Source organism: Sceloporus occidentalis, unplaced genomic scaffold (genome assembly GCF_023333645.1).
Source record: "Sceloporus occidentalis isolate IW3139 unplaced genomic scaffold, rSceOcc1.0.p SCAF_12, whole genome shotgun sequence".
Classification (NCBI taxonomy): Eukaryota; Metazoa; Chordata; class Lepidosauria; order Squamata; family Phrynosomatidae; genus Sceloporus; species Sceloporus occidentalis.
In genome coordinates, this window is record NW_028316992.1 from 10,109,383 (window position 1) to 10,121,510 (window position 12,128).

Here is a 12,128-nt window from a genome sequence, read left to right on the forward strand (position 1 = left end):
TTGCGTTCTAGCAGAACTTGTATACTTATTTTGGTGGTTCTGGAGGTGAATTTAGACCATTAATCTCCACTTATGAGATAGCACATCCTTTGGATATGTGCAAGGAGTGAATAGCTTCTTCTTATAAACTATTACAGACTTAAAAAAAAAAAAGCTGCCACTACTTTCAGAAGCAGTTTCCAATGGAGAGCTGTGAGTAACTGTTTAGGAAAAATCATTTAAAACCCCCCTAGATTCCAGAACTAGTAACTCAGGGTTTTTAGATCTTGATAATTGGTTTGTGTTCTCTCTATCCATCCCTTGATATGTTTTCCTCCTTCCGGTAAAAGCAATGTTTATTTCCCATCAGTTATTTGTTTCAACCATACCTACCTTCTTTTGTCATATAAATGCATGAGACAATCAACTATTTGAATTGGTTGTCTAATGTGAAGGAGACTTCTGCTTCTGATTTTCAGTTACCAGTTTCTTTAGCAAAGAGATTGCATGTATATTTATTTTCCTTTGAATTGTTCAAATGCTAAAATGTGGTAATACCAGGGCAGTTGGAAGGGGGGCACTGTTGTACTCAGAGTTGTTCCTAGCCTGTCCCGGTTTTGTTGAAAGGTATTCACAAGCAGTACACTGTTAAAATTCTCCAAGTGTCTTTTGAAAGTGTTATTTTTCAAGGCAGAAAGGGCTGCTTAGAGTTATTCCGCTTTGTGATCAGAGCTGAATACTACCAAGAAATCTGGATTTACTGGAATGTGTCGAATATTCTTAACTGTGTAAATATACAGTCTTAATATTACTTATGAAGAGAGAGTTACAGAATACTTTATTAGAAATCAGGAGTCACTAAAAAATAAGGAATAATGTGTAAAAGAATATGGTATAGCAAGAAAACACAGTATCTAGGAAAGCATGTGAAATAAAAGTGCAGTTATCAGGTTTCTGAGCGCCTACTTTACACAAGTATGTTACAACGTTAAGTGTATTACAATTAAATCAATATATACATTCAGGTACACATGCATGTTATTTCCTATGCCTTTCCAGATAAATAGGTTACCCTTTTATTTATTATGGTACCTTCAGTTTGACTCAAAATATTTTCTTGGGAAATTACAAATATTTCTAGACGTATGGCATTTTACCTGCATTTGTTGTAAGTGTATGTGTCTGTTACTACTATTGTTATTGAAAATGTTTTTGAAATCCTGTGTGTGGCATTTTTGTGGGAAGCACAGCAGAAAAATTAATGTTCTTTTGATATAAAAGATAGATTAAATGATAACATTTCTCCTTAATCCTGGCAAATCTGACAGGTATATTATTTATGCTTTGTGTCCATTTTTAAATTAATTACATAATGCTTTTACGGTGGTCAGAATGGGAATGTTATTGGATAGATATGTGTGTGTGCAGGGAATGTTATTCTTAGATATAACATCAGATTTGCCTTCAGCTACTAGACAAAAGGTCAGATTTTACTAAAGTGGATAATAAGACATAAATATAGACATTTCACATGATGTACCATGTAAATGTAAACCTTTGTAGTTACAAGTTTTTGTAGCTGGAGAATTGTTTTAAAAGGCATGTAATTTATTAGCTATCGGTAGCTGCTTTATTGCCTTGCCGCACTGCAGTAATAAATAAAAGAAAGTGAACTGATTTTACAAATGGCACACAAGGTGCACATTTTGTGAAAAAAGTCTTTTTTAAAAAAGAATTGGCATTAAATCCTTTTTTTGTGATGACAAAGAGGCTAAGAGTGCAAACTGTATTTTCTGTTTATCGAAAACAGAGTCTTTTTTTCTCGAGGGCATTTTTTCCTATGATCATCAAGGGATTTCAAAAGCAATAAAGTGTGGAATCATTGTTCGACTTGAACAGTATTAAAACTTAGGTTTTAATTTCAGTGAAGTAATAAGATTTGAACCTGTCTCACGTTACAGCACTGTGAGGCATTTAGCAATTGTATTTTAAAGGAGGTTTTTAAAATGCATCTCACTTGTAAGCTAACAGCCTGTCTAATAATTAATAGTTTCTCTTTGGTATGAACTGGATTTTTGGTATTAGCTGTCTTTGATTTGTTAATAACAGATTATAATAATTAAAAGGATGTTCATTCTTAATTAGCTTAAGCCCACAGCCACTTTTTTGTCCTTATCTGCAGTTGCTCTTTTGATTTTACATATAACTTTAAATTTACAGGCATTGTTTCTTACAGGAAACCCTAGGCCGATTTAATGATTAGAATCTAATGACTAGAATTAATAATACATCTTACCAAAACATGACTAGCAAGTATTAAAACATTCATTGTTCAACCAAATAAAAATGCATAAAATCTCATGTTGCCTTACATGTTGGAAGTATAATGCAATGATATGTGTATGGCTTTCTAAAACTACATAAAGATTTAAAATGATCTTGTAGTATTTTTGTTAATAAGGTCTGGTTGCTCTGACATAATGGGTGTCTTTTATTGTTCAGATGGGCATGTTCAAAATGGGTGGCAATGTTTTACATTGGAGTGGTGAGCTATGATCTTTCAAAATGATATCAAATACCAACTGCCTCTATTAGCCAAAGGGTTGTTTCTTTATTTTAGTAGAGGGCCTAGACTGTAAATATTAGAAGATCTAAAATAAATCAACATATTATCCTAAGGATACAAAATGTAAGAGCTATTTGTGGTTGGGAACCTTTGACAGATAGTTTGGATGCGGCAGATTATTGCCCGCCTTTCGTATCTGGCCTCCATTACTATGCCTGGAGGCAGTTTAGTGTTATAGTTGTATACTGATGTCAGGATTACTACTGAGTGGCTAGCAATGACAGATGTCTATAATTACAGGCAATGCTTCCAGTAGTTCAAAAAAGCCAGCCTATGTTGAACAATTATCTTATTTCTGGTCTGCCAAAGAGTCGTGCTCAGATTGCTAGTATTAGCTGTGGTGTATCTTCCACACACACCCCCCAACTCAGATATAAATGTGCAAAAAGGATTCTGCTACACGACTTAAAAGACAAAGGCCTTGATCCAGAAACCGTGCATGTAGCAACAGTAGGCTGCATATGTATTGTCACACATGATGATTTCCTTGCCAAGCACATGGTTAGAACAGTCAGCTCAAAGGAGGAAGAGACCGGCTGAAGTAAAGCGCATATTCTCTAGCTCTCAGACATTGATGGAAAAAATATTTACTTGGCAGCATATGCAGAGTCCAGAAGCATGTCACATGGAACCTACGTTATAGCATTCTTGTCTCCCCACCACCACCCGCTAAGTACATTTTCCATAAGGATGACAACATCTATATGTTCTATGCATAAGCACAAACTCAGTTTTGTGTTTTCAGATTGAAGTGATAATATTTCTCTGCTAAACTTCTAATATATAGAGCAAAGGTAGCTGTGTTGCTGATTTGCTAAATGTATAATCTTACAATAACATCCTAATTACCTATTAAAATGTTGGCTAGCCTATTGCAATTGCATACATCACTTTTTATGATACCAATATCAAGGGACAGAACAACAAGAAGACATAATGTTCCAGTGATACTGTATTAAGGCAAAGGTAAAGGTAGTCCCTTGACATGAATGTCTAGTCGTAACTGATTGTAGGGGGTGGTGCTTGTCTCCATTACTAAGCCAAAGAGCCAGCATTGTCCGAAAACTACTCCGGTGGTCATGTGGCCAGCATCAAACGCTGTTACTTTCCCACCAAAGTGCTACCTATTTACTTGCATTTGCATGCTTTCGAACTGCTAGGTTAGTAGAAGCTGGGACTGATGATAGGAACTCACCCCATCATGCGGCAATCGGGCCTTGAACTGCCAACCTTCCAATCTTCCAATTGTCAGAATTGGTGTCTTAACCATTAAGCGACCACATCCCTGTATTGTATGAGTACAATATTGATCTGCATTTAAGGTGAAAAAAGAATATAGTACCTTGCCATAGCATTTTATTCTGGAATTATTCTGGATCAAGGGTGCCCCAGTAACAAGTCATGAATTTTTAAAACCTAGCTGAGTGGTAGAGCACATGTCTTATATGCTGAAGGTCCCAGGGTTAATCCCTGGCAGCACTAGATAGCCTTTGAAAAGTCTCCTATCTACAAGCTCAGCAATGGGTGCAATAGTGATCTGCTTCAATTTAAGGTAGCTTCCTTATCTTTCTCAATGACACCAGTGGGCTGTCTGATGGGGTGAAGACTTCCTTCTCTGCTTCCCTCAGAGTATGCTGTTCTGGAGGCTTGGCTCTGTTGTGCTCTGACAGGATGAGGGGGATTGTAGTGCTTTCTCAACAGACAGGGTATCTCCAGTGATTATAACCATTCCTTTTATTAAAATATTTGTATTGACATCAACGCAAATCCTTGTAATTACATTGACACTACACATATATACGTATAACTTATATCTAACTCAGACATGACATTCTTTAAGATGACATCAAACAATATTTCTCGCTTTAAAAAACAGCAACATAGAAATTGACTTCCTTTCTAGTTGATCATACCTTAAATCTATTATCATTGTCTTACATCAGGGATAGGCAATCTTTTTGAGCCGGGGGCCGGGTTGCTGTCCCTCAGACAACTCGGGGGCCGAAGCCAAAAAATAAATAATTAAATATTTTTTTTTAAAAAATAAATAAATATATAAATAAGTCAGGACAAAAATTTCAAATGGAAGACACTTTTTAAAAAAAATTGAGGGCACGCAAAAAAAATTGCTGATTTTTTAAAAAATGTTAATATAAATGCATGTTTCTGAGGCTTCTATAGACAATTGCCCCCCAAAGGCCCCGGTGGCAATCGGCGGCAGGACCGGGCTGGGGCTGGCCTCACCGGGCCGCATCTGGCCCGCGGGCCGCAGGTTGCCTACCCCTGTCTTACATCATTTCCAATATTAGTTGTTCAATTCTACTATTAAGTAAATACTCCTATTTTACCTTTAATCATTGATATAGTAAATCTTTATAAATTTCTTTTCCTTCCATTTTTTGGTCTTATCTTTTGTTGTAGTATATGCTTTTATTTGTTTCTATATAATTTATCGCTATACACGTCCATCCTTATGTTTTAGTCTTTGAAAACCATAACCAAAGGATCACCCCAGTATTTTTCCAAATATTTAAACAGTATATGCTATGCCAGTCACTTTAAAATTTTTCTTCTGTCATTCCTCTCATCCATTTCATATAATTTAATTAACCAGTCTTTTACTGTTGGTATTGCTTCTTTTTTCCATAGCTTAACATATATTATTCTTGCAGTTGTTAACATGTAAAATACCAGTCTACCATATTCTTTTTCTGTATCATTATCAGTCGTTTCTAATAGGAACACCTCTGGTGTGAAAGGGATCTTAATCATTAATTCATTTGCTATTATTTTATGGACCATTATCCAATACCTTCTAGCTTTAGGACATTACCACCACATATGATAATTTGTTCCAATTCCTTTAAGACATTTCCAGCAATTTGTTTACAATAAATTTAATGGGCAGGGCTAGGTGTTTGTTAATAAAAGTCAAAATATTTGGACATCCAAATATTGCATAAAATAAGACTAGTGGTCATGTGCAGTTTTGTGCAGAAAAGCTACATATATTTGTGCAGGGAATACTTTTCCTGAACACTATGAGTACTGCCTGAAAATATGCAGAAATCCTGCCTCTCTTGCCAGCCAGCTTTCCTGAGTGTTGGATAACTCATTTTCCAACCATAAAGTGAGTAACAGCAAATATTTGTTTCACCCGTATTGTTGAGTCATGAACTCTTATCTTATCTGTGGATTGGTGAAGCCCCAAATCCTTAGAAATCATAGTTTTTGAGGGTTTTTAGGGCTATGTGGCCATGTTCTAGACAAATTTATCTGTCGCTGGCATCTTCAGAGAAGATGCTGGCAAAACATCAGGAATAAACTCTTCTAGAACATGGCACATAGCCCAAAAAACCCACAAAGAAATCTTAGAAATCATTTTGTAACCCTTTCTAGACTGAGAAGCAGTGATATCTGCTTTCCTAAGATCCTCAGAATGTTTTTGGATTGTGGCATGATATATTTCCACACAACTGCAGGGTGAAGACCAAAGTCACAGAGGCCTGTTACAGACTGCCAAAATAAAGCTGCTTCGGGTCTCTTTGGAGGTATGCTGTTTAAATGATGCATGCATCCTAAGAATCCGGAAGCTGCACCAAAGCTGCACTCCAGTGCTTAGGAATGGAGTGTGGCTTTGGCGCGACCTCCGGACTCTTAGGACCCATGCATCATTTAAATAGCATACCTCCAAAGAGACCCAAAGCAGCTTTATTTTGGCAGTCTGTAACGGGCCAGAGTTTCTTTTATAGGATAGGGCCTCCCAAATGCAGACCAATTTTCCTAATTATTCCCTTCATTTGAGCTGATGCATCCTGGAGTCCACTTCCTTGTAATCTTATGTGCTCTTATTTGACTTTATGTAGCCATTGTTTCCCTATTTTTTACATTGTTTTATTTCACAAGACAGAAAGGGTTAATGCAAATCCTGTTGATTAGCTAGAGATGGACTGGTTTTGATTGAAGAAGGCTTTCATGGTAAAATGAGGGCATTTTCATAATTATAATTGGAGTTAATCAGCTTCATACACCTTTCTCACCCCTGTAACACATCACAAAGATGTTGGAAAAATATATTTGCAGGCATCCTTCTTTTCAAAACATTGCTTCTCATTTTATTCTTTATTCGTACTCGGGATGGTTGCCCATAAAATAAAACTTGCCTTGTATCTTGATTCTATGTTCAAGGTTTTTCCCCACCACCCCCTTTTGAGAATGTATTTTAAACATATTTATTTCTGTCAGTGCTATTTCTACCCATAAAACATTTGAATTAAGATTTGAGTCTAGGCCTTTGTGTCCAGAACTATAAACATTTCACTATAGTAGCTGTCTCTGCATGAACAGGAGTGCATTCTTTTTGATACACTCTTGTCATGATGCTACTTTTTATTTTGGTACAAAAAGTGATTATTATTACACGTACATGCCATTCTCATGTTTGACTGTCCCAAGTTATTTAATAAAGTATGTCTATCATGTTTTCTTATTTCTGTGCCTAAAAGTTGCATCTGAGAAATGGCATTAATGGATGCAGGGGCATTCAATTTGGTACCATCCAGACCGTTTGTACTGCAATTTCCATAAGCCCAACCAGTTAGTCCAGTCATTTGAGATTATATAGGAGATTTAGTTCAGAACATATGAAGAATACTACCATGTTTAACCCTGATATAATATGAACAAGGGTGTTTTCTCCAGTGTTTGTAGCAAAGCTAGCTCTACTAGTCTTTTCAGATGGAATAAATGTTTGACTGCCCCAAGTTACTTCATGACAAAGTGTTTTAATGTTGTGTCAGTGCTGGTTTTCTGCAGCAGAACCTAAAGAAAGTTTAGGAAATTGTAAGATTTGAAGCATTTATGTTATGCCTCTGGGTAATAACTTGTGTAATTTTGTGAAGATTCACTGCCCCAAATTTTAATTCATTATTATAGCCTTTACAAAACATATAGAATCAACACTTTCTGTATTTTCTTATTTGCACAGTGTGAAGGTTTCATTGTTGTAGTTTAATTTGTTTCATGTGGTGCTTCTGAGTACATTCCATACAGAGCTGTTATTGAATTTCTCCAACTGTCATTATATATCCATACAACCTTTAGGAACCCCATTCTCAGTTTCCCAGTTTTATAATATGCTTCACATTTTAAGATTGACATAATTAGCTCTTGCTTCTTAGATAAACATATGTAGGGCCAAAGGATTATATGAACAATATGGTAGGGAAACTTTAATTTCTATAATGGTTATAACACATTTTCTCAACCTAAAATTAAATTAAAATACACTGTTTTGTGTAATTTTGTCTCAGAAACTGGATGTATATGTCTCCCTGTCTGCTCTGTTCTTTGTATAGCAAACACAAAAACAGCCACCACTTTTGGCTTACTGAAGCAAGCAGGTTAGCATGTTCTCTTGCCTATAATGTTACAAAGTAGTATTTTTAGCACTGAATTGATTTGGAAACAATACCACTTCACCTCATGATCATACAGTATCCTGTTAGAAAGGAAACATTTGTAGGAATTATTTGAACACAATTAGTTGACAAATCTTACGTTGGTTTCAACTGACTATTAATTATTACTTGTTCCATAAGGACTTGGTACGTGGTGGCATTTGGGGTTCAAACCCTGAATGAGAATATTGTAACCCCATACCTGTGCAAGTGTTACAGAAATTTGTATTTTGTATTTTTTTTATTTGTGTTATATTTCTGCTAAATATTGAATATGCTGTGGATTTTGTCTAGTCTTCTCTTTTGATTCCCTTTTGCCTCAAATTAGGCAAATAATGTGGATGGTAGTCATGAAATTGCCACTGACTGACAATTGCAAGAATGAATAGAGTCTACAGCCTAGAACGGTAGGAAGTGTAGAGCTGTAACTGGGGTAGGGATTGCACCTTGTGGCTGAGCTCCCCTTCTCTGCCTCATATCTACATGTTTTCAGTCCCAGTTTGACTAGCCTGTATATGTCATGTCTGTGTGCTCCATAGTCTTCTCTCCTGACTATGTGGATCATATATACAGTACAGAGTTTTGACTTAGGTTAAAGAAGCCTTTATGCAAAGATAATTATGGCAACCATCTGAAGCAGCAGCTGGGATTTGGATCCAAAGTGGGAGGAAGCACACTCCATCTCAATTGCATCCCTAACAGAAAAGTGAGGTTCAATTCCATATCTCTAACTAAGGAACACTATCTGTGAAGGGCTCATATTTTGAATTCTGTACATGAGACCCATTTAAAATGTGGCAGTGTATCATCATCTCTTACCAAAACTGTTCCTTTTCAGGGAACCAGACAATCTTTCATGCCTTCTTCCACCTCAAATGCTGGATACCACTTTACTGGGTTTTTTCCCCCCCTCATTTAGCCCTTGACATTCTGAACTAATTTTCATGTTTTTGCTGTTTGGGGCTTTGTTCTATTTTGCTTTGTTTTTAATTTTTACTTCTGCAACCATGGTGTCCCTCTAGATCATGCTGGTATAAGTCACTTATCTCTTATCTAGAATTCTGAAATCCAAAATCCAAAGGTGTCTACATGAGTGTTGGAGATAGTGACACCTTTCCTTTCTGATGGTTCAGTATAAATACACCAACTTTGTTTCATGCACAGAATTATTTAAAAATATTGTGTGTGTGTGTGTGTGTGTAATATTTGTATATATTTATATTTTTAAATATTTTAAATATATAAAATTACCTTCATGCTTTGTATATAAAGTGTATACGTGTAAATGAACCAAATGAATTTTATGTTTGAAGTTGGGTCCCATCTTCAAGATATCTCATTATGTATATACAAACATTACAAAATCCTAAAAATTTACAAAATTCAAAACTCTTCTGGTCCCAAACATTTCAGATAAAGGATCTCTCTCTTGTTTCTCAATTTTTCAGTGCCTCTGACCTGGCTTATGTGATGCTTTTCTCTTCCATAACATGTGACTGAGTTATGTTACACATACTGCTACTTTAAATGACCCTGTCACATATGAAGACTAATCAGATTGTTGTTGTTAATAAGCTTTTCTATGTGCTTATTCAGTGGTTCAGATAAATAGATTTAAGAGGTAATGATCCTGTTTAGCACTCAGGCTTAGCTGTCAAGATTTTAGCAGTTGAAGGACATCCCTAGGGATAACTGTTGACACAGATCTTGATGGGATAATAGGAATCAAAGCTAATGCATGATGAAAGAACTAGCAAAAGGCTACAAGGATAACTGTGGATTAAAGGAGTGTTCTTTGTTAAGTTTGACATCTATCCCAGGCTATTTGTTAAACTCTGATCCAAATGCTAATTAGCAACAAAAGAAAATACTAGCAGATTATGTGGCCTTTCGCCTTCTTTCTCTCATGTTTTTTTTCCCATTTTAATATGAATCGTGGATGTTAAGGTATGTTATTCAAAGGGTTTTTTTAATGTGCACAATGCTGAAAAAAAACTATGAAAGTATAGCTGGTTGCTATGAAATCTGTTGCAGACTAAGGAATGTCAAATAGTTAAGATGTTTTTTTTCTTATTTCTTTATTTTAAAGATTTGTATTCAAGTAATGATACTTTCATTTTGGAAACATCTGTGTCACTCAAACCCATAACTGATTGTACATAAACAGAAATCTAATTTGTGATAGAAATAATATTACATATCACGTGCTCCTTGTTTATAAAGTATGTAGAGTAAATCCAAGATTATAAAGTTGGATCATTCCTTTATACATAATTGAGACAATGTTGACATTGTTAAATATTTACCACCCCATCTCCAAATTGTTCTGGGCACTTTTGAAGGCACGCAGTCATAAGATGTGCATGCAGACCAAGTGGGCCATCTAGCTAGACTCCCCAGGGAAACTTATTAGCAAAGTCCCCACTTATTAAGCTGAACAGCTGGAAGGCAGAACTTTGTTTTCCCCCTGATTCTGATGTTACTGTTCTTTCATAACCTGGCTATTATAATTTCAACCAAATCACCCAGGACATCAAAGAGATTATTGCCAACTTCAAAGTCTGATATCAGGAGTCTGGAATCAGACCATAACCTTTATCTAGTATGATGCTCGCAGCAAATGTATATGGGGCAGTGGTGTTTCCTTAGTGGTTGTGTGTTCTAACAGTTGTATAATAGCAAAACAATAGCTAGTATGATGATATGGGATGAAATAGAAATGTTTGTGAAATAGCTTATGCAAGCAGAATCCAACTATTAGATACGATACTTGTATCGTATGGGGACTGTGACTCGAGATTAGGGCTCGATTTCCCACTCGGCCATGAAACCCACTGGATGACTTTGGGCAAGTCACATGCTCTCAGCCTCAGGAGAAGGCATAGGCAAACACCCTCTGAACAAATCTTGCCAAGAAAACTCATGATAGACCTTTGAGTCACCATAAGTCAGAAATGTCTTGAAGGCACACAACAGGAACAACAAAGAAACTTTAAATTAATGCAGGAATGGGGTATGTTTACACCATTAGATCTATGGACCTGCAGGTACACTAGTTCTTCACCATTGCCTAATTTGATTGGTTGCTTTGGGGGTGCAAATCCAATAGCATCTGGAAGGCCACGTGCCACTTACCCTAATATTTACATAATAATTCCATTGAATTCTACTTATTCACACTAAACCTGGCAGTCAGCATAACTTTTTGATATATGATGCCTTGGGTCCCTTGGCAGGAGAAAGATGTATAAATTGAATGAACAAGTTCATGGATTTGTGTTCATGGATGCCATAACTCATCAGAACATTGTGCTTGTTTTGTATTTTTTTAAATGTGCAATAAAATTTAATAATAATAAAAAAGAACATTGTGCTAGATGCCTCCAAACCGGACAGAAATACTTTGGCTATCATCCATGTTGCATTATCAACTTTCATATCAAAACTTCAGTGGGGGTCTTACAAGAAGCAAGCAAAACCTATAAAGAAGTTGGGGTAGACTTCTCAAAATCTGAAAGAATTTTAGGTGTTCTAGTTGCAGTGCCGAGATGTAGTCAAAATTCCAGTTCTAGTGTAGAATAGTCTTCAAAGGTTGGTACCAGAATGGTTCATTTCTTGAATTACTTGTTTAACACATGATTGTAATTTCACAGAGAGAGCATGTATAAGAGTTTTTGACAGAGAAAATGAAGGATCAAGGAGAGGGACAGGGAAAAACAGGACAATTAGGTTAGAGAGCCTGGAATTTAACATATTGTCCAAAGCAAAGCAAAGTTCCAGTAACATCAAATGTGTGACACCAAGGATGTGATCTTGTTTGTGTTTACAAGGGAGCAAGTCCCGGGAAATTGAGGTTTACTTCTGACTATATATGGATAGATTCACTCTGCATTTATTAGCTTATGCTTCATTTGTAGCTATTTGTCTATCCATTTGTGTCTGCTTAGAGAAAAAATTATTTGCTTTCTTAACTGTGTAATGATTCTTAACTATGTAGATTATAAAGTAGGAAGAGTGGAAGAGAAATACAAGAATTATATAGTTTGTAGAGAGATCTTGTAGCA

General features: G+C 36.0%; 1 protein-coding gene across 2 annotated transcripts in view; it reads left to right on the plus strand.

Annotated features, from left to right (window-relative positions):
• The window catches only part of RANBP17 (RAN binding protein 17), a 253,220-nt gene that overhangs the window by 119,684 nt on the left and 121,408 nt on the right, over positions 1–12,128 (plus strand). The window lies entirely within an intron of this gene.